The sequence below is a fragment of the Cupressus sempervirens genome, chromosome 10 (genome assembly GCF_028749045.1).
Source record: "Cupressus sempervirens isolate cs-2001-9-10 chromosome 10, ASM2874904v1, whole genome shotgun sequence".
In the NCBI taxonomy this organism is placed as follows: domain Eukaryota; kingdom Viridiplantae; phylum Streptophyta; class Pinopsida; order Cupressales; family Cupressaceae; genus Cupressus; species Cupressus sempervirens.
This window is the reverse complement of record NC_143127.1, coordinates 824,147,044-824,171,360: the sequence shown is the minus strand read 5'-3', so window position 1 is coordinate 824,171,360 and position 24,317 is coordinate 824,147,044. Positions and strand designations below refer to the sequence as shown.

General features: G+C 34.9%; 1 pseudogene; it reads right to left on the bottom strand.

The window, feature by feature from the left end:
* The window catches only part of LOC149536481 (L-ascorbate oxidase-like), a 48,412-nt pseudogene extending 24,641 nt beyond the window's left edge, over positions 1 to 23,771 (bottom strand).
* Positions 23,772 to 24,317: the final 546 nt, after the last annotated feature.

Here is a 24,317-nt window from a genome sequence, read left to right as displayed (position 1 = left end):
ACTATCTTCAACATGACTACCAAATGTGCATAAATATCCACATGATGTGCACATGGCTCCTCCTCAACTAGTGGGCTAGCACAGTGAATAAGGGTCTACATCAAAGCATTGATAGTCCCTAGAGTGTTGGTCTCTACATGTTCCTTCACAACTAAAGGAATAATCACATGGTCACCCTATGGCTTGACAATAGGTGCCCTACCTACATTAGGGTCATGATGTGCCCCCAACCTCTCAAATGATGACCCCCCACCTCTATCTGAGATTCTAATATATGCAAATAGTTGGGGATTTCCCCAAGGAAAAATTCATAATACAATTTCTTTAAAAAATACATTGGAACCTTGTGATTATTGTAGGGAGGGGCATCAAAGACCATCTAGCATCTACCCCAAAAGTTATTTCTAATATCATCATGTATGCACCAATGGATGGGGAACCTTTTAGTTGTATTTTTAAAAATGTCTTGTTCTCCAAGCTTTTTAAACAATGCACAAATGCTACCTTTTTCTATTTATTTTTTTTAACATCTTTATAGGATAATTTATTTTCATAATATCTTCTTTGTTCATCCCTCTTAATACGTCAGATATCCAACTGACCACTAACAAAAGTTACATGGGTCATAATGGACTCAAGGGAGGATGTCAATTGTGCTCTCATTGGATTGATTTTTTCACAAGCTTTCAACTTACCAATGAGTGCTTCTAATTCATTTTCCCCTCTTTTTATCTCATTCATTATGTTTTCTTGGGTGGTAGGAGGAGGTCTTTCAATCAGTGGAGGTTGTAGAATTTCTTGCTCTTTGTGTGGAGGGGTTTGATTTTCATCTTATGGAGGGTTTTGATTTGGATCTTGTGGAGGGTTTTCATTTTGATTTTTTTGATTTGGTTAGGGATTTGGTGGTTCATTATTCACATTTCTTGATAAGAAACCAATTGCAATCTAAATAAATAAAAGAATTTAAAGAAAAAGTAAAAAAACCTATAAAGCAATGTAAAAACTTACAAAACATATAAGACAATGCAAAAAAAAGAGTAGAAAACATACTACATGATCTTGATCCTGATCTTTGGCGACAAGGAGGCATTTTGAGAAGGCGGGTGACAAAATTCTTTAAGTTTTGCAACCCATATGCACGTTGTTGAGCAAAAAAAATGTAATAAAAAAATAAAATAAAATGGGCCATGGGTTTGCAGCCCATATATAAAAATTTAAGATTTCAAAAAGCCCATATACGCTATATAGCATGCATGCACTTTTAGATTTTAAAAAATTGCTTTTGTGTGTCATGTTTTTGGCACCACAACTTGGTGCACTTACCCTAGCACGTGTCCTAATTTATCTCCATGAAACCAATCCCTCAATATTATGTAGCACATCATTAGGAAAATGAAATTATGTTCAAAAACTTTAGTATAATTCTGATATGTTTGTTCAATAATTGGTGTTTCCATGTCTACATTCATACAATTGTTATTTTCAATTGGCATTTCATTTTCATTGCTATTTGAAATTTGAAACTCATTTTCATTTTTTCTTGGTATTTCTTTCAAGGCATGCATTTCCATCAGAGTTTGTTGTGCATGATCATTTGGCAATCTATTCTCATAAAGAAAATCTAAATCATTTAAGTCGTAACCTTCTTCTGAAAAATCACCAATTTCATCATGAGAAAAAATTCAAGGGTTTGAAGATACATCTATATTGAATGTTTGATTAGAATGTACACCTAAATCTCCTTGTATTGGGTTCTCTTCTTTATCCTCTTCATCCATTGTGGTGTCCTCAATGTCTTTCTCCTTTGAAATATTGGTCAAGTCTCTAATTCTTTGTCTTCTCTCTCATTGACATTGTGCTTCATTCTCTTTATTTGTTACAATCTCCTCATTTGTCAGAACTTTTATTTTCTTTTTTCTTCATTATTTTGATCCCATGTTTGCACTAGTTTTGAATTCAAATCAACAACTTGCAAATTGTAGAAGAAGAAAAGAAAATAGAATAACTATGATAGAAAGTCATTGTTGCAGCTTGAAACTGTCATTCAATCATTTGCAATCATTTAAAAATGGTTTGTGGGGCATCTGTTGGGGCCCAATGGGTATATTAGAATTAGGTACCTGATTATTTAAAAATTGGGTCCCAATCTTTAAATAATCAGGAACCTTATTATTTATAAATTGGGTGCTTGATTTGGTTAACAACTAAATTCAATTGAGCACTTTTTGAATTGCAAACAAGGTGTTCATTTCTGGTGCCACGGGCGAGAATTATCCATGGATTGGTGAATTTGCTTGGGATTTTGCCTTGGGGGAAGGCATGGCATAGGCTTGGTCCCACCAAGCCTATGACTTTATGAACCAACTTTTGACTAAGGCATTTAATCAGCAATTTCAAGGATTCTCAAAATTTGTATATGGTTGTCCCCATTGAACTTTTTGACAAAATAAAAACCCATTATAGGTCTTACTGTTTTGATTTCAAAAATGTAAATTTATAGTGTTATGAGTTCATTTTCTATTTTTATATTATTTATTAATCAAAAGTATCTCCTAAACATTAAATAATGACATTCACTAAAACATTAATAACTTTTTAAATTTTTCATATTTTGTAAATTAATTTATATATCATCAATCCTCAGACAATTCTTTGAAAGTGAAAAAAAAAATCCAAAAAAAAAAGTTCTGATTAAATTATGGCATTCATACATGAGAGGCTTTAGAAATTAGCTTAATCATCAACTAAAAACAAATTAAAAAATATATATTCATTAAAAAATTCAAAAGAAATATTCTGATCAATATTTGGTGTGAAGAAAATTTGTTTAAAAGCATTCACAAAAATTCATTTAGTTATGTCAAATTATAGTGTCCATACACAAACATGGTATGGTCCTCAAACAGGCATTTTGAAAAAGTGGTTTTGAAAGATCCATACCAAAAAAATAATCTATGATATGGGTATACAAATAAATTACATATTCAAAAAGAAGATACTAGGCACTACAATTTTCATTTCTAAATTATTTTATGTATTTAATCTCTGAATGGCTTAAATTTTGGCATCAATTGACAATATATTTCAAAAATAGGAAAAAAATTCCACTTTTTGGCCAAAAGTCAGACTTAACTTCTTGCACTGGCTCCAATACAAGAACTAAGATGTACTCTAGGTAATGACCTAACTCTAAATGGTGTGATTGGTAGGCTTTCTACTCTTGAGATGTCAAATTTTGATAACATCACTCCTACCTTCGTTGAATCTTCTTTTAAGTCACAATTGGTTCTTAGCAATAAAGGAAAAGGAAAATATGTGAAAAGTGACAATGATACTTCTGATGATGAACTTGATGAGCTTGAAGCAATGATGGCTAGAAGACTTTCAAGCGGCAAAGGAAAATACAAAGGTAAAATTCATATAATCTATTTTTTATGCAACAAAGTTGGTTATATTGTTGCAAGATGTCTGACAGAGAAGACAAGGATAAAAAGAGGTGAAGAAAGCACAAAGGGAGAAGAGATGACTGAGACAACAAGAGAAACAAGGAGTACAAAGACAAAGGTAAGAATTCTTATTACATTACTGAAGAAGAAACTGATAATGAATCTAAAATTAATGATGAAGAAGTTGTTTATGTTGCTATGAAAGAAGATTCTAATGAAGATGAGAAAATTGCATTAATCTCATATGTGAATAGAAGTAATAGCTGGATAATTGATAATGGTTGTTCAAATCACATGATTGGTGATAAAAGTAAATTTGAAACCATTGAACCATACAAGGGTAGTTGTGTTAAGTTTGGTAATGATGTACCATGTCTTGCGAAAGGTAAAGGATCAATACAATTGACTAATAAGATCAAGTGTGACAATGTTTATTGAACTAAAGGACTTAACTAAAACTTGTTGAGTGTTTCATAGTTGAGCAAATAAGGATACAAAGTTGAATTCCATCATGGAAAGACCAAGATATTTGATATTGATGGTGAACTAATTGGAAGTGGTGATCAAACAAGAAGTAACTTGTTATATCTAGGTTTATCTGAGGAGACATGTTTGTTTGCACAACATGAGGATATATAGTTATGGAACAAGAGGTTACATCATGTAATTTTTGACAATTTGGTTAGCATTAGTAAGATGAAAAGAGTAAGAGGTCTCTCAAAAGGTGATCTTAGAATAACAAGTGAACATTGCACATTTGATAAGAGATTATAAGGGAAATTTGATAATGCGCTTTTCCAATAACCTTGGTACCAACACTAATAATTTTACAAAAGGGATTTCTCTATGGTATGGGATAAAATGTCGATAGGCCTATATAATGGTATTTATATAATAGTGGAAGGAGACTCCATGCTTGTTATTGATATTCCTAGAAAGAAGGATAAGTTTCCTTGGAGAGTTTCTATAATTATGGAAGATTTTAGTAGATGTCTTAAATACAACAAACTAAATTAGGGAAGAGAACAAAGCAGTAGATCATCTTGCTAGCTGGGGGTCATCCTCTAAAAAATAAAAACATGTTAGCTATGGAATGCACTCAGGAACTTATGAATATTCTTAATAATGATAGTAAGAATTTTTTTAGTGGGCTATGGTAAATGGAAATTCAGGCAATCTTTTGTGACTCCCAAGAATCTTTCTAAGGATTTCCCTTTGAATTATTATAATTATTTTCAAGTCAAAATGTATTTGATAAAAGAAAAATATATATTCATTTTTCTAATGGGATTGGCGAGAACTTTCCTCTATAAGGTACCTCATACTACTACTAAATGGTTGGTAATGGGTATTCTACATTTAGAAAGCCTCTCTTAAATCTTGATATCTTTAGCAAAAAAGTTATTCTGACTTCTTTTAAAACCAACTTTATGACTAACTATATAGGTAATTATTGTAGGTTAAGAGATATCTTTTAGAAAGGATGGAAGTATTGAATAATTATTGAGAAGTATGAGTGTTCATTAATATTTAAAAAAAAAATCAAATTCCAAAATAAGGTGGATGGTTGCTAGCAAAGACGAGATACTTGCCTTGGAAATTGAGGAATGTGTCTTAAGCAGTGATGGCACCTTGATGATTAAATCCATTATCACAAGTCTCATTACTTAAAATATTTCAGAGGCAATTTTCTATTCTATAAAATATATCTTTGTGAAAGAATTATTACAATAAATAAAGGTGTGAAGAATATCATGCAATAGTGTGAGGTCTAGGAGAAGAGTTTTGAGAGGGCTAGATTGCACATCTTGTTATAGGAGAAAGACCTTGACAAGGTAAAACCATTATAGATGGTCCTTTAAAGAGAGTGGAGCCAAGGGAATTTGTGGAGACTTTCTCCAGAACAAGGATATATATGGGAGCATTTTAAGAATTAGGCATTGGATAATTATATTTTGGCAATGCGCAGTTTCAACACTCCATTGTCAACTAAGTTTTCCAACTCGTGGAATAAGGGTCAAGTCTCTATTGGAAGCATTAAATTTTTAGTTACTCTAGAGTTAATTGGTGAACCCACTAATATAAAGTGTGAAGGAGCACACAAAGAGAGAAAAAGCATTGGGATTCTAGCAAATTCAACAACAATTTTTTTGTGCAAGAAAAAAATCTTGTGTCAATTAAATCTAAAAATAAGTATGAGAACCTCTCTCTTCCTCATCCTTTTGATGTTGTGTATATGTGGGTTATGAAATATTTTATGCTTGAAGTGCATTTACCACTTACCATGGATACTAATTTACCCTTTTAAATCTTTTACCACATCAAGAAAAAGTTAATGTCCATTACTATCTATGCAGTTCCCTGCATAATATTATTGCTAATGGTGGTAACTCCCCTCTCTACCAAGGTCTTATCTTTTCTCCTTTATCATCATGTCTTTTCCAATTCCATTGGTTTTGGAAGATGTCTCACTTTCCATAAGACCCCCCAATTACTCATGGGTCCTCGATAAAAATAACGAAATTAGTTTAGCTACTTTATCGAGAAAGTCCCTTCATCCTCAGAGAAAGAAATTAAAAATCAGAAAAAAGTCCAAGATAAAAAAACATGTATAACCCCTTCTCTAGAGAAATTTCTCCTTGTTGAAACCTTGACCAAGTGCAAAAATTCTTTTGTTAAAAATGATCTTGTTAACTCCATGAATCGTGGTAAAATTGTTCAAGAAGGTATATTGAGGTTGATAATCATGATTCCATAGGTAACTCTAAATTTGAGGAGGGTGTGGTAACTCCATGGGCATAGATAACATACATGATTCTACCTTGTGGAAAAGAAGGTTAGCTATCTACTAAAAATAAAGATTGTAAAAATTATAAAGATGTTAGCAAGGATGATACTTATGAGACCCAGGATGAGGAGGTTGTTTAGGAGACCAAAAAAGAGTACTCCCCTAAACAATTTGAAGACATTGGCATAGAGGATGAAGACTATGAAGTTGAGGATTTGGAAGATTCAAATGAAGAAATGGGGGACATGCACAAGGCCCAAATTGAATTTGATTTGGGGTTAAAGAAGTCCCCAAGAAGAATTAGAATGTGAAAGAGGACAATAAGGAGCTGAAGGATCTTAATGATAAAGTGCAAATCATGTTGGATGAAATGAAGCAAAATTTATTTAGGTAGATAAAGGGTTTTTAGAGTAGGATTGATGCCCAAAATTGCATGTAAGTTGAAGCCATAACTAACATTGAATTCAGTCTTATAGTTTCTACTCTCTGTAAAATTTAGAGGAAATGATGAGAAAGGTGGTCCTAGGCACTATCATGGGGAATAACAAGTTAAAGATTCATTGGATTCTCAAGGAGGGTCATTTGGATGATGCACATGGCTCTAGTGATCGTAAGGATTAGACTGAAGACCTTGACAACATAGTCAATGACTAGGAAGCTATTAAGAAAGCCTAGTTATTTAAGCTTTGCTATTTAATTTTTTTGTTTTTTCTGAGACTATTTAAAAATATTGTTGGTCACTATCTTAATTTTTGTGTTGTTATTATTGCTCTTTTTTTTTATATGGGTAGCAACTATGTTAGTTTAAGTATGCACTCTAGCATTAGCATTATTTATGGCTAGGAGACTTTAAAATTTAAAAGTAGTACCAGTAGAGTTGTTATGGTGGTTTTGGATGTTGATACTTTGGAATTATGGTGGTTTTTGATTAATTTTGTTGGAAGGTTTAACATTTGGCTAGAATGATCAGTGTTGTTTTGCTCTATTGCTTGGTTCTAATGGCCCAAGGTAGAGCTAGCTTGTTATTTTCAATGTTGTTATAGAGATTCAAGGCCCTTACCTACCTTCTTAATCAAAAGAAAAAAAAACCATAAGCATCTAATATATACAAATATATCCTCAAACAACCAACAAAATAAAATACAATCAATAATTGACACATGACTTGAGAATCTTGCAAAATATTTATAACAATTACACTCTTAACATGCCAATCATAATGGAGAGGGAGTATAAAAATACTCTTTGGAGCATTTGACTTGAAAGACAAACAAGAGCCAATAGTATTAAATTAGTTTTCCTTTAGTTTATCTTTGTAAAAAGTTAGCTTATCTTTTATCATTTTTCACAGTACGTTTCTTATCTTTTATCATTTTTCACGTTACTTTTATCTCTTTTTGAACTCTACCAGCTTTTCCCATTGAAATCAACAATTTAACACACTTTACTGTATCTTTTAGAAAATTTGAAATACCTTTTCACTTCTAGAATTAAATCTAGACTTCTCACTTCTTAGTTAACACCTTTTTTCTGACTATGATCTTCCTTTCTTTTAAAGACTATACGATAATTTCTGAAATGCCATTAAATAACTACAAGAATTCAGACCATACCTTTTTTGCCGACTTGCCCTCTTTCTTGCTCAACACTTCCCGTGTGGTCTTCTTCAAAACAACTATCATTCTCATAACACAAACAATCCTCCACCATTTAGCAGCACCAACACACTTGCTCTTTTATGACAATCTGAAATTTGTCCAACCTTCTATCCAACCTAGCTCTGATACCAATCTGATGGATAGGCAGAGGACAAAAAATAAACACACAAAACAATACAATGTGCTGCCTTGCAATAAACTATGTTATGTTTCATTCCACCGTAATATCAAATGAGTACATACAACCTTTTATAAGAAAGCATACAATATTCTAGAGAAATCTAGTATTAGCCAAGAAGATGAAACATTTACAAACTTTTGGAAAAATATTACAGCCGAATCTTTGAAAAAACCCTAAACCTAAACCTAAAAATCTAGAAGCATAGTTTAAAATGAGAGATCTAGAACTCTCAATGAGAAGAAGAAATAAATGAATTAGTTGGAGTAGGTAAAGGCAGGGAAGATTAAATGGACAGCAGGAAGCCAACATCACCAACAGTTTGAAGCAAGTATTGTGTGGCAAAACAACCGACCATACCTACTTGATCACATACCATCGAAAGCTCCACAACAAGATGCGACTTCCTATTTTTCACTACCACGTATTAAGTAGGAATATGCATTCTCACTGCTCTAGGAACATTCATGGTCCTATCCAGTTCCTCTGTGACTTTCAAGCTCTTGCTTTGGTCTCACGAATACATTTAAATCATAAATTTCTAGGTTCAAATTTTTCTTTTTTGGTTTTATTTGTTGGATTTGAATGGTAAGTTTATAGTTTCAGATTTTGAGTTCAGTTTAATTTTACATCCTCCATGAACAAAACTTTTATAGGAAATTTTCCTTGCAATATATATTTCAGTCAGTTTCAAGTTTAACAATTGATTTCTGATGATGAGTATTAGGAGATTGAATGGGACAAGAAAGAGGAAACCCACCTACAACTTTTTCTGGATGAGACCCCATTAATTTCAAGTCCCCAAACACAGCTTTCAATGGCGATATTTTCAACAATCTCAGGATCTTACACAGAGATTCTGTAGTGAGGTAAAACCCATTGGATTGTTTTGAATTTGAAGTAACTTAGAAATGCTTTGAACCTGTCATCTTCTTCATTGTTAAGGTATCCCCTGTTTAACCTCTGAAATTCCATGAACATGCAACATCTTTCTGTTGCTTCATTGTCTTCCCTTTTGTCTTTAATGTGGTTTCTATAGAGGAAAAAGATGAGGTTTGCCCATACAATTCCAACATTCATTTACTTTGTTTTCAGAGGAAATGGAACTTTGGCTTAAGCATATCTTTCAACCTCAGTAGTCTCATTTTGTCTCTTTGATTTGTGTATTGTGAAATTTTGTATTGTGAGTTTCTCAAAGATGAGATGCTTCAGTAGGTGAAGACCTTTAGTCTTTCATTGCTACAGACTGCTGGCAAAGGTTAGTCGAGCATTTCTTTGGTCTTTTTGTAAAGCACATTTTGGTTGGTTTGTGTGAAAAAAAAGAAAAACACATTGTTAATCATCCACATGTTGCATGAATTTCCTCATTAAGCTTTGTTACTTTAAACCCAATGATGAGATCTGGCTGCCTAGGTTAATCTCTGTGGCACCTTGTGCATTGATAATAATATTTTCACAGTGTAGATGAGCGCAAGTTCTGTATAAAATTTCTCTGTGGACCTATGAGCCTCTGCACTAGATAGCTTTCCCCTTCTATTTGATGTTGATTTTAAATTAGTGGTAGATAGCCTGAAATTTATATAGAATTTCTTGGTGGATTTGTGGACCTATTCTTGCCTAACAAAGATTCTTGAATGCTATTTACAACACCGTAATGCAAATGTGATTTACTTGAATTTCGTCAGAGTTGTTGACTAGAAAATTTGTGTTTTAGAGTGAATGGAAATAATTGTTCAATATGCATCCCATTCTTTTATAATTATTCTCCACAATGTTCCTTGAAATTTCAGAGCAACTGTTGTGTCTATCTCGTGTAGCGATGACTACTACAAAATTTGGTTCTCTTCTTTTATTTTGTTAGAAAGAGTCAGTTACTATGTATAGATATCTATTCCAAACAACAATTATAAGTTTTTCTACTACAATCAACCCAAATTTATAACTGTTTTGAAAAGATTTCAAAGAATTATGGTCTTTCTTTTCTACTCAGCCACCATGCGACGAATGATTGAAGAATGTTGGAAAATTTTAGGAGTAGTACTTTTGATTGTTAAAAGCTCTGTTGGAAAGAGAGTAATTCTGTTAAATGAGATTAATTATATGTGGATATTTCTCAATAAATCGTTATTAGAGCCTTGCATGTATTTAATCTATGTAAGGAAGATGGAAGATGGACAACAGAGCCATTGAGCTTTCGTTTGTGCTGGCAAGTGTTGAGGATTTATGTGGTTCATTGTTCTTAATTTGGGCATATTGTATCCTGTTGCATCGAGTTTAAGTGGTTGAATAGTGGATGTCTATGATTATTATTATTATTATTATTTATTTATTTATTGTTCAGCTTAATTATTACATGCATTGTTACTTTTGGAATAACTGATGGAAATGCCTATGTGTAGATAGTGCATATTGAGAAAACTATGAATTTGTTCAATTGCTTTATGTTGCACGAGTGCATTATGTTATCTTTCAGGATGGATGGAGATCTTTTGAATATGTTATAAATAATGTATTGCACACTTCCATTACTTCTCTTGGTTTTACCTGGTTAGTTTACCTCGTTGTCGAGCTGGGTATCTTTCATATCAGGAAAGATTCTGGGGAAGCTTAATAGCTTCGTGGTAGGGTGGTAAAGCACTCCTAAAATATTCTCGCCCTTGTGTTCTTAAACAGGTTCTAGAGCTCTTTTCAACTTGGTCGCCATGGTTATACCACCTAGTATCTGGTATCTGGTATTAGTAATCTGGTAACGAATTTACAGTTTCTTTTAAATTTGAGCATATATGTAAAGTTAATGATAGTTAATCGACTAATCTTGACTAGTCAATATTCAAAAGACTTTGACTCTCTTTGATTTTTTTTCCACATATTACGGAGATTGCTGATGTGGCATTTGTTTTACAGGGGCAGTCGTTACTTATGGTATCATTACTCTTGGTTCCACACTTGGGCCTTGAGTTCATTATGCTAGACATAGAACTGTAAGTCAATTTGTTTACTTTATATAGTATGAGTTGATGACATGGGTTACATGATGTGTCTTAGCTATGATTACATTAGACATAGAAGGATTTGATGTTCCTTATGCATGTCATAATTGCAAGTTTTAAAATTTCATTCCTTAAAAGATTGACAAAATGGAAAGTTCATGGAATGACTGCTAAATTGCATACCTCATATCTTTATGATTATATGTATTTTAAAACATGTGATGATATAATGAGCATATTGGAATTGAACTATTGAGATAGTCAAAGGATGGTTGACTTTTGCACAAGGCTATGAGATCCTACCAAACAAAGATTCAGCTTGTGATAGCAATGCAAAATATCTTTTTATTATGTAAATGACATGTGATGCACATGTAGTGCAAGAAATTATTTCTATTTTATGCCAGATTCATGAGGCTCATTAATTAATCTAATATAATAAGTAGGAAGAACATGGATTTCAATTGCAAGAGTATTGCACGAGAAGTTTGGTTATGTTCTTATCAACTTGCAAGATGTTGTTAAACATCTACTCCCTCTTAGTGACTAGTGAGAGTCATTGTGCTTTAAGTGAATTGAGTTTTCATTATGTTCGATTTCATGAACTTGGATGTGATGGAGGACTAGCTTGAAATTTTATGTTCTTTGTGACCACCAAGCCACCAAATTATTATGTGAGCTATTTACTTAACTCTTGACCACTTTTATTTTGATTGTATCTCCTTTTTGGACTTTTACTTAAGAATTATAAATCTTGTTTTTAAGATTTCTTTGATTTCAGGTGGCTAGGGTGTGTGTGTCTATTTTGATGATGCTAGTCCTATGATTTGGAAGTGATGTCATATATCATGTCATTGTGGCACGTTGATAGGATATATAAGGGAGTAGATTGTGAAGAACATGCCATTCTTCCTTTTGCATTTATCTTATGTTATTCTTATTATTTTGGAAAGCTTACCTTCCAGTGTGTTTACCGAATGTGGACAAACAAGGAAGGTTAGATGTTGTGTATTTTCCTTCATGGAAGGGTGTAATGTAGCAATTATGGGATAGATAGGTGGATATCTTCATGTTTAGTTTCCCTATCTGCCAGTTCTGTAGAATGGATACATGTCTGTTCTTGTTTCTTCTATAGGTAATTCTGGATTTTGAAAGTGCTTGGCCAAGCCATTTTAATTTTTTCAAATACTGTATATGTGACACATGGTTATACCTATTTGGAATTCTTTTTCTTTTACTGCATATGTGTAGATATGCAGTTATTTATTTCCTAGCTACATTTTGTGTTTAGACTACTAGGCACATGGTTGCAATGTAGAAATGTTACACGGTCACACCAGATCCATCCGATCCATCTTGTTCCAGGAATCTAGGCTTCTTGTGTTAGGGTCGGGGTATTCTTCGAGTTAGGAAGAATCTCGAGGAAAGTATCCACTCTGTGGTTGGCAAGGTTAAAGTTCCTAGGCCATACTTTCGTCTCAGGAAGCAAGTGGGAGATGTCCTATAGCTTTGGAGACTGAAGACCACAATGGAAATGTCATCTCATTTTGATTGTCTTGCTCGTCATTTGAGATGCACTTAATTACATCATTATTGTTAGATTAGGTGAAAAACTACCTGAAAAGGGAAACAAAAGCCTAAAAAAGCTAGGGTTGCACAATATAATTAATAAAATATTAATTATATGCACCTACAAGATAGCTTAAGAAAACTAGAGTAATAGGCAACTTAATTAATTAAATCAAAGTGATTTAATTAATAAGTTAGAACAAATAATTACTCTAACACCCACCCTTAAGCGAAGCTTGGGAGGAAGCTAACCTAGCACAGCTATGAAAGAGAATTGGGTCCCAGCAACAAGGCCAGATCAGGTACCCAATCACAATAAAATCTCTATAAAGAGGAGAAATAGAGAAAACCACATGGGAAAAACCCTACTCCAAAAAGAGATACCAAAGAATGTTCCAGAAGAAGGAACAAAGAGATCAGAAGAGAATCATTGAAGCATGAAGAACCACAAAACTCTGTCAAAATGCTGATCTGTAGAACCTCCATGGAAATAGAAGGCATGAATCATCAACCAAAGGAACCTCAATGGAAATAGAAGGCACGAACCATCAACCAAAGAAGCATAGAAGAGCAATATAACCTCCCCTTAAGGCAGGTGAGGTGACAGGCAGCTGAAAAGATGGGCCAAAAATCTCCTACAACACAGGAGCCAAACACATCGAGAGTGAGGTACAAACACAAATAAAGGCATGTGTCATCGACACTGCATGAGGAATTAGAGAAAGAGGGCCTATAAGCGGCAAAAAACTATCCCCCCCATGGTACTTTATATAATAGTGCGAGTACAACGAATCACAATGATGAAAAGGATCCCGAAACGCAAGAGTGGCACTTTATCTCAGTGCGTTGCATAAAAATGCTTACAATGAATATCAATGATCAGAAAAAACATAAGGCTAAAACAACAAAAGGTAAAGCCCAAAACGAAGCAACTGAAGCAACAAAATCGATCTCCGGACCTGAAACAATCAGGATACCCACCAGAATGCTAAAATGCAAAAGACTGAATAGGATGTTCCTGGAATAGAATCTGGAACAACAACCAGCATCACTAGAAAGAGCACAGAAAGATATTTCCAGCGATATAAAGAAGTCCAAAATCGGAGATCGGAAGCTCAAGATACGCCTCAAGGAGGCCAAAAAGCCAGATCCATCTTATGGACATGCAAAGAGCAATCTCACATATAATCCAATAAGTGAATGTTTAAAATACAAAGAGGTGAATCCTTATAAAGGAATCACGAAACCTGAAAAGGGAAACAAAAGCCTAAAAAAGCTAGGGTTGCACAATATAATTAATAAAATATTAATTATATGCATCTACAAGATAGCTTAAGAAAACTAGAGTAATAGGCAACTTAATTAATTAAATCAAAGTGATTTAATTAATAAGTTAGAACAAATAATTACTCTAACACCCCCCCTTAAGCGAAGCTTGGGAGGAAGCTAACCTAGCACAGCTATGAAAGAGAATTGGGTCCCGGCAACAAGGCCAGATCAGGTACCCAATCACAACAAAATCTTTATAAAGAGGAGAAATAGAGAAAACCACATGGGAAAAACCCTACTCCAAAAAGAGATACCAAAGAATGTTCCAGAAGAAGGAACAAAGAGATCAGAAGAGAATCATTGAAGCATGAAGAATCGCAAAACTCTGTCAAAATGCTGATCTGTAGAACCTCCATGGAAATAGAAGGCACGAACCATCAACCAAAGGAAACTCAATGGAAATAGAAGGCACGAACCATCAACCAAAGAAGCATAGAACAACAATATAACCTCCCCTTAAGGCAGGTGAGGTGACAAGCAGCTGAAAAGATGGGCCAAAAATCTCCTACAACACAGGAGCTAAACACATCGAGAGTGAGGTACAAACACAAATAAAGGCATGTGTCATCGAAACTACATGAGGAATTAGAGAAAGAGGGCCTATAAGCGGCAAACAACTATCCCCCCCATGGCACTTTATATAATAGTGCGAGTACAACGAATCACAATGATGAAAAGGATCCCGAAACGCAAGAGTGGCACTTTATCTCAGTGCGTTGCATAAAAATTCTTACAATGAATATCAATGATCAGAAAAAACATAAGGCTAAAACAACAAAAGGTAAAGCCCAAAACGAAGCAACTGAAGCAACAAAATCGATCTCCGGACCTGAAACAATCAGGATATCCACCAGAATGCTAAAATGCAAAAGACTGAATAGGATTTTCTTGGAATAGAATCTGGAACAACAACTAGCATCACTAGAAAGAGCACAGAAAGATATTTCCAGCGATGTAAAGAAGTCCAAAATCGGAGATCAGAAGCTCAAGATACGCCTCCCGGAGTGCAAAATAGAACATCCGGCTTTGACTACCAAAATAGGAAACCAAACTACATCAAAACCCAAAAACACCTATACCAGAATCTCCATCTCAGAATCAGCTTTCCAGCGCATTTTTTGGATTGAAAAAATACGTCCGTATGCTCGAGTTACGGAGAAAAAACCTCCAGGGCCTCTGAAAATGCAAAAAATTATTTTTTTTTTAATAAAAAAATAAAAAACAAAAAACTCTCCACCGCCGGCGGAGTAGCGGCCGGGCGGTGGGAGGGAGGAGAGCCGCCACGGGGCGGAGTTGTGGCGGTGGCCACTGGCGGAGCCGTTGCGGGCCGCCGACGGACCGCCAGCGATAACCGCTAGCGGTGACCGCAGAGGTGACCGCTAGCGGCTCCGCTGCGGTTAATTAACCACGGTGGCTTAAAAAAATGCCGCTGTATTTTTTTTTTGCGATTTTTTAAAAAAAATTTCTGCCTCGAAACGTGTGCAAGGGGCCGTACGGCCAGCAAGCAAAAAAATTGCCTCCGGGACCAACGTTGTCCAAAATGGACAAATTTTATATGGATTTTGACTGCAAACGGCCTTCCGAATCCAATGGAAGCATCCGTTTGAGCCCAAAGTGCTCCAAATTTTTTTTTTTTTAAGTTGTCCGTACAGCCTCCCACTGCTCCGAAAAACGCAGCTTCTGAAACGCTTCAACAAACCATGAACAATAAGCAGCAAGCTAGCTCTGATACCATGTTAGATTAGGTGAAAAACTAATCTCCCAAGAACACCTACATGCATAACCCTGTCACATGGATGAAGCAAAGAACAGAGGCAAGGAAAAATCAAGGAGGCCAAAAAGCCAGATCCATCTTATGGACATGCAAAGAGAAATCTCACATATAATCCAATAAGTGAATGTTTAAAATACAAAGAGGTGAATCCTTATAAAGGAATCACGAAACCCAAAAAGGGAAACAAAAGCCTAAAAAAGCTAGGGTTGCACAATATAATTAATAAAATATTAATTATATGCACCTACAAGATAGCTTAAGAAAACTAGAGTAATAGGCAACTTAATTAATTAAATCAAAGTGATTTAATTAATAAGTTAGAACAAATAATTAATCTAACAATTATGTGATGATTTAATGGCCTAAAGGTCATACATCACAACATGTGCTTATATGTTGGTTAAGCACACTATGGGGACAAAATGGGCGTGAGGGCCTAAGGTCACTCACTTGATAAAAATTGGATTACTAATCCTTGCAGGTGATTAGCGAGCATACCTAGATGATATACTTAATGGTGCTAAACATATGATAGATGACATTGCGCCTTCATGATGTGCTTATTGTTCCATGTTCGACGTGTAGGTCGACATTTTCTATGATGCCCATTGAGGTATGATGCTTTACATTATACTTAGTATATTTAGTAAATCATGCTTTTGATGGATGGATTCCTTGGATAATGTCATGTGTTACATTTGTAAATGGATAATTATTGTTAATCCTTGATTATGGTAGTGAAACAAATGTTAACTCATCAATCTATAGTTTACTTATTTAAGTGAACCTTGCAAATGATAATGTGTACTTAACAAGACATGGTCAAACTTTTCTAATATTTTCATTTATGGCATAGTCATGTGATGATATGTTGTGTTCGACAATTTGGTCTATAATTGGTTATGAAACATAACTTTATTTGCACCTATCATTTGACATGTAAGTTGGAAAGTAGAATGAAGTTGAAAACTTAATTGGAAGATATTGTATCTACTTAGATGGATTTTTGACTAACCTGATTTGACTTTTTGGCCTATGTGGAAAGTGTATGAAAATATGGTCGTCCTATGAGGATGCAGCCGGGTATGTATAGATCCATCTTTTATCTATTTTGATAATATTTTTGCATTGGTATATGTGATGATCCACCAAGCATGTGAATTCTACTTATAGAAAGTTGCTAAATTATTTTATTTAGTCAACTTGGTCAGTGAATGGCAATCAAAAATTTGATCATCTTGAGTTATCTATTTGATTCTTAGTCGATATGGTGTTCGACATAGACTTAGCTATTATGCACCCAACTTAGACCCTTTTGGTCGACATGTGTGTTTTGAATTTCGTTGAACTATCTATTGATGTAGAACTTGGGTTAATGTTTCTTGACACATTTGATTGTGTGACTTTCTATCCTTGATCTATCGATGATATTGGTTAAATGAATGTTGTTAATTGGAGCTATATGACGCATTAAGATGTAAATACATATGGATGTCAACTATGCACGCATTTAGATGCATAATGATGATTAAATGTCGATGATTAGATTAATGATGTTATATGTGGATGTCATTATATTTCATGATGATCTAATGAGGATGACTTAGATGCAATGAGATTGCATTACTTAATTATGTTTCGTGGACATTGGTCTATTGATATGGACAATTACTCACTTAGTGAGCACATGTTAGATTGTATGTATGGTACATATGGCTTGTGATTATAAGATGAGTTAAGAAGTCATAATGTTGAACAAAATTCTTGACTCCTAATAATTGAGTTGATCTCCTTGAGATATTGATATTGTGATTGAGCTAAGGTATTGTGAGTGCATGAGTATGGCAGGATGTGTATAAGAAGTACCTACTAGCGAGGTAAAATCCATAGGTGATGCCAAGGTATGGTAAGTGCACAGGTATGTGTGTGATATCATGTGATTTATGGCCATATCTTACAAATTTTGAGACTTCTTGAGATAAGGAAGTATTTGATCTTATATTTCATTGGAAATTGATTTTGATTTATGATATATGATGGACTAATGTTTGGTGTTGTTCCTATGAATGAACAGAGGGAACGACACAATATAAGAAAGGGGGAATATTGTCGGAGAGAGGTAGCCTAACCTTGTAAAACTATAGAATAGTAATGGAATCCACACACTCACATGTAAAAAAAAAATGGTGATCTAGAAAGGATTGCTAATATATGTTCTCCTACAAATGTGTGTTATTATCTCTTTAGGTATTACTTCAACTATGTGTCAATATTGTCTTTGAAGAGATAGATCCATGAAAGTTAATGTGTTAATGAAATGTAGATTCCATAAAAGGAAAAGAAAAGTTCATTTTAATTATAGTAGCTACAAATCTATATTTTCTATAGAACTGAATGTAGATGCATGTATTTGTCTAGAAAGTTGAACAATGGAAGTTTGATTAAATTCAAATTATTTACTTGTTTGCTCATTGATTGTATTTTGAGTTAGCATCAGAACGATGCATTCTCTTAGAAGTGGGGGAGGATGTCACAACCCGTTTGTTCTCAACCCATACAAATGGAAACAGCATGCCACGTGGTTTTTGTTGAAAAATTTGTTAGAAATTTCATTAATGGAAAAAATCATTAATAAGGAAAGAAATGCAGAGCCATTTGGTTATATGTGTCAAATTAGTTGAGTCCGTTATGCACCTGGTTAACTTGCAACTAATCTTGAGAAATTTTTCTTGGAAAAAAAAAAAGATATCTTTTGCGATTTTGTTTTGGATAAAAAAGTCACAATCCTCGGCCGCTAGAAATCAGAAATAGTAGTCGTTATTAGCTCAGACCTCCATTTTTCCTTAGATGCTCCAAAGTGTTGGATAAGTATGTCTTGAACGATCGGCTCCAAGTTCTGGCAAGGAAAACATCTACTCCTTCACAAGGCTTTTGTTCTCATTCCTGGTTATGCAACCCATGAAACCAATATCTGCAACCTGCACTTGCTCGCATGTATTCAGACACCTCGTTCAATGCATTCTCACTGCTCTCGGAACATTCATGGTCCTATCCAATTCCTCTGTGACTTTCAAGCTCTTGCTTTGGCTCACGAATACATTTAAATCATAAATTTCTAGGTTCAAATTTTTCTTTTTCGATTTTATTTGTTGGATTTGAAGGGTAAGTTTAAAGTTTCAGATTTTGAGTTCAGTTTAATTTTACATTCTCCATGAACAAAACTTGTATAGGAAATCTACCTTGCAGTATATATTTCAGTCAGTTTCAAGTTTAACAATTGATTTCTGATGATGAGTATTAGGAAGAGATTGAATGGGACAAGAAAGAGGAAAGCCACCTACAACATTTTCTAGATGAGGCCCCCATTAATTTCAAGTCCCCAAACACAGCTTTCAATGGCGATATTTTCAACAATCTCAGGATCTTACACAGAGATTCCGCAGTGAGGTAAAACCCATTGGATTGTTTTGAATTTGAAGTAACTTAGAAATGCTTTGAACCTGTCATCTTCTTCATTGTTAAGGTATCCCCTGTTTAACCTCTGAAATTCCATGAACATGCAACATCTTTCTGTTGCTTCATTGTCTTCCCTTTTGTCTTTAATGTGGTTTCTATAGAGGAAAAAGATGAGGTTTGCCCATACAATTCCAACATTCATTTACTTTGTTTTCAGAGGAAATGGAACTTTGGCTTAAGCGTATCTTTCAACCTCAGCAGTCTCATTTTGTCTCTTTGATTTGTGTATTGTGAAATTTTGTATTGTGAGTTTCTCAAAGATGAGATGCTTCAGTAGGTGAAGACCTTTAGTCTTTCATTGCTACAGACTACTGGCAAAGGTTAGTCGAGCATTTCTTTGGTCTTTTTGTAAAGCACATTTTGGTTGGTTTGTGTGAAAAAAAAGAAAAACACATTGTTAATCATCCACATGTTGCATGAATTTCCTCATTAGGCTTTGTTACTTTAAACCCAATGATGAGATCTGGCTGCCCAAGTTAATCTCTGTGGCACCTTGTGCATTGATAATAATATTTTCACAGTGTAGATGAGCGCAAGTTCTGTATAAAATTTCTCTATGGACCTATGAGCCTCTACACTGGATAGCTTTCCCCTTCTATTTGATGTTGATTTTAAATTAGTGGTAGATAGCCTGAAATTTATATAGAATTTCTTGGTGGATTTGTGAACCTATTCTTGCCTAACAAAGATTCTTGAATGCTATTTACAGCACCGTAATGCAAATGTGATTTACTTGAATTTCGTCAGAGTTGTTGACTAGAAAAGTTGTGTTTTAGAGTTAATGGAAATAATTGTTCAATATGCATCCCATTCTTTTATAATTATTCTCCACAATGTTCCCTGAAATTTCAGAGCAACTGTTGTGTCTGTCTCGTGTAGCGATGACTGCTACAAAATTTGGTTCTCTTCTTTTATTTTGTTAGAAAGAGTCAGTTACTATGTATAGCTATTTATTCCAAACAACAATTCTAAGTTTTTCTACTACAATCAACCCAAATTTATAACTGTTTTGAAAAGATTTCAAAGAATTATGGTCTTTCTTTTCTACTCAGCCACCATGCGACGAATTATTGAAGAATGTTGGAAAATTTTAGGAGTAGTACTTTTGATTGTTAAAAGCTTTGTTGGAAAGAGAGTAATTCTGTTAAATGAGATTAATTATATGTGGATATTTCTCAATAAATCGTTATTAGAGCCCTGCATGTATTTAATCTATGTAAGGAAGATGGAAGATGGACAACAGAGCCATTGAGCTTTCGTTTGTGCTGGCAAGTGTTGAGGATTTATGTGGTTCATTGTTCTTAATTTGGGCATATTGTATCCTGTTGCATCGAGTTTAAGTGGTTGAATATTGGATGTCTATGATTATTATTATTATTATTTATTTATTTATTGTTCAGCTTAATTATTACATGCATTGTTACATTTGGAATAACTGATGGAAATGCCTATGTGTAGATAGTGCGTATTGAGAAAACTATGAATTTGTTCAATTGCTTTATGTTGCACGAGTGCATTATGTTATCTTTCAGGATGGATGGAGATCTTCTGAATATGTTATAAATAATGTATTGCACACTTCCATTACTTCTCTTGGTTTTACCTAGTTAGTTTACCTCGTTGTCGGGCTGGGTATCTTTCATATTAGGAAAGATTCCGGGGAAGCTTAATAGCTTCGTGGTAGGGTGGTAAAGCACTCCTACAATATTCTCGCCCTTGTGTTCTTAGACAGGTTCTGGAGCTCTTTTCAACTTGGTCGCCATGGTTATACCACCTAGTATCTGGTATCTGGTATTAGTAATCTGGTGACGAATTTATAGTTTCTTTTAAATTTGAGCATATATGTAAAGTTAATGATAGTTAATCGACTAATCTTGACTAGTCAATATTCAAAAGACTTTGACTCTCGTTGATTTTTTTTTCCACATATTACGGAGATTGCTGATGTGGCATTTGTTTTGCAGGGGCAGTCGTTACAGAAGGTGCCATGGATGGATCTCCGAGTTATTTACAGTAAGAGTATTTGCATTTTGCAGAATCACATCTACAGTGGAGTTCATTTTGAATACATATACTTCGTTTCCTTCGGTTGCATTAGGGTTTGAAGGAGGAACAAAAATGTTGTGATCTCGCGGACTGTAGACATCAGGAGGCGAAGAAGTACTGTAGGCGCCATGGATCTTATACCTCATTGCAGCCAAATATGGAGTTGGCGGAGGTACCAGAGAAATATTGTTGATCGCCCATTTAAGGTAACCGTTGATTTTATTCTGCGTGTTGAGCAAGATGAGCTGCCGGTGGGATTGAAGAGGAGGGGTTTCTTCATGGCCTTTGAGCGCCACAAACTTTTTCGCCATGGCTTTGCTGTAGGCAAAGTCGTTCCAGAGCGGACTCGGTGGAGGCGGCCTGATGGGAAGCATTGTTGACGGATTTGGAAGATAGTTGAAAACGGCGAGACCCGTTGGGATTTTAGGCTTCCTTCCTCTCACATTGAGAGCCGTCCAGTAGTTTTTGCCAGGATCTTGATTTGCTTTTACCAAAACAGAATAAGATTCACCAGAATACACATCCAGGTTTTCTAGCTCTACTGATTCTATGTAGTGCCCGTCGGCTTCTACAACCGTCATCTTGTGTCCCTGTCAGTTGTACACAGTTAACAAAGAAATCACAACGGAACCGCCAGAAGTTTACTGTCATCTACTGTGAAATGATATTTACCTGGATGAGAAAATTGAGTGGGGATAATGAAGCTACGCTCGCAATACGTAGACGGTATGTCTTGCCGCTCTTCACTGAGAGAATGTGAGGCTTGCATTGTGTGTGAGTGGCGTTGCAGGTGCTGCCACTGTCTGCTGAAACGGCGGAGCAGTTGAACTTTCCTCTTCCCTCTATTAACAGCGACTGTAAACAGACAAAACAGATCTTGTCTGTCAATCAACAGAAACTAAAAATTTATGACATTGATCTGTTATTTCTGTCACTTAACATAAAGTTTGAATTTCAAATATCTGTTTTGTACGTCAAACAACAGAGGAGATCATGGAGAAACTAAATGTATACCTGAGGCTCTCCGACCCAGTCATTTAAAATGTTGCTTAACTCGCCGTCGTATGAGAGGCTCCTTTTCGGCTGAATCCACTATTAAAGATCCATACAAACCGGCCGACCGCTGTAGCCCGTAGTGTCCATGATAAAAGTATGTCCCTTGCTGCATACGACAAAAATCCGGGAATTCAGAAAACGTAATCAAATTTTCAAAACAGCATTTCACGATACCAGCAATAAAGAACACGAAATTTTCAGAGTGCATGAAAGTAGAGCAGAATGTCTTTTGACACTAAATAGCGTACTATTTGTTCTCATGAACTGTTCTGATCAAAGCTCATGACATGCAAGTACTGATTTCAACTACGAACAATACGTTATCACAATTAATAAATTCTCTGTGAGAAACTTTGTACATTTTCTCTTACGTCAAAATGTCATTTATACTTAATGTTTTAGTTCTCCGTTACCTCCTGATCCAGATAAAGTATTTTAAATAAATTTTCTGTAACTGCTTCTTCATTGATCTTTCGGATTTCCTTGATAATAGATCACTCAATATGATCTGAAACAAATTAAGAAAATGTTCTATTGACATGATAAACTGAAAAACTTTTCTATTTACTGAAACAAATAAAGGAACTGTTAAAGAGATTAACAGTTCTATTTACATTTAAAATCCGTTGAAACTGCTCTATTCACTAAAATAGAAAATTAAACTGTTTTATTTACATAACAAACTGTGCAAATCTGTTCTATTCACTGAAACAAACAAGGAAAGTGTTCTAGTTTCACGATAAACTGTGAAAAATTAGTAACAACAACCTGATAATCCATGAGATTTTTCTGGATTCGCTGTTTAAATAATTTGTATTGATGTTTCAGATCATTTTCATTTCCTTGATAAATCAAATCGAAAACATACCAAAAAAATTCAAAAAAGTATATTATTTCCGAGATAAACTGTCAAAACCATGCCAGAATTCCTTGAATGCTCACCCTGTCTACAATGAATCTGTAGATAAAAGTCTCGCCAGTGTTGATACCACACTGGGACATAGACGGTGTTCCGTCGCTCCAGGGGGTGCCGATCTGCACCCGACACACAGTCACACTGTCAATTGACGGAAAATAGACAGCCTACTAGCCCTCAAACCACAAAACTAAACTTGCAGAGCAGGAAAGGGAACGAAAATTTGGAAATTAACCTGGCGAATGCCATGCCAGTGAATGACGACATTTTCCGTCGGCATTTGGTTCTCCACCTGGACGACGACGGTGTCTCCGGCTCGGGCTCTGATAGTGGGACCGGGGTACTGACCATTGATGGAAATCACGGGCAGCTGCATACAGTGAGGTGACCAACTCTGATAATTGATCTTCCACTTGCGAAAATGTACCGTTCCTTTGCACATGGATGACATCGACAATGCCTCCATTACGACAAACAGAAACCACGGGCCTCTCTTCGCCTCCATTGTTTCACAGTTCAGTTTCCAAACATGTTAATAATAATTAGTCCAACATCCTATTTATAATCATCGATTTATACAAATATTATAATATTAATTGTTAAAAATAATGTTTATTGTAGTAGCTGGGCATTTAATGCGCAGTCCAGAACTTTCTACTTGCTTCTTGGAGCTTCTCTCTTTGTGCAAAATGTGAATTTAAAATTATGTAGAAATCTCTAGAGTGCTTCCTTTCTTGAAGTTTCTCAAGAACCCTCTAGAAATATGTATGAGCTCTATAAATAGAGCATTCGTCTCAGCTGTAAGAACATGAAGAAACTTTATAGCTCTTTGATATATTTGAGTCTTATTTTTTGCTGCTCTGTTTTTAAGCTCTATTTTCATTCTTTGTGCTGCTGTTTTAATTCATCATGGTATCAGAGCATTTTCAGTTCTTTGGGCTGTGAATATATGATGCTTTTGGAATGAATATATGTGTTTTTCTTGTGTGAATCTTTACATTTGCAGGCTGTAACTAAGGAGTGAACAGCAGTTTGGTTTGGGACAAAAAAA